Genomic DNA, 239 nt, shown 5'->3' on the forward strand with positions numbered 1-239 from the left:
AATGTATTTGTACAGCAGCTTTCTAAAAAGTGCTGCAGCAAAATAAAACAGAATCCAAAAAAAATACAGTAACAATGACGTGTATGATAAGATATTAAATAATTTTAAAATGGGAAAGATATTACTGACTTTATCTGTATCTAAATAAATGATTTACCTTTAGAGCAGATCCTGACACTTTACAATAAGTGTCCTGTATTCAGTTCAGTTTTATTTGTATAGCTCCAATTCATAACAGA

Source organism: Morone saxatilis, unplaced genomic scaffold (genome assembly GCF_004916995.1).
Source record: "Morone saxatilis isolate NCDOM2014 unplaced genomic scaffold, NCSU_SB_2.0 Contig4, whole genome shotgun sequence".
Classification (NCBI taxonomy): Eukaryota; Metazoa; Chordata; class Actinopteri; family Moronidae; genus Morone; species Morone saxatilis.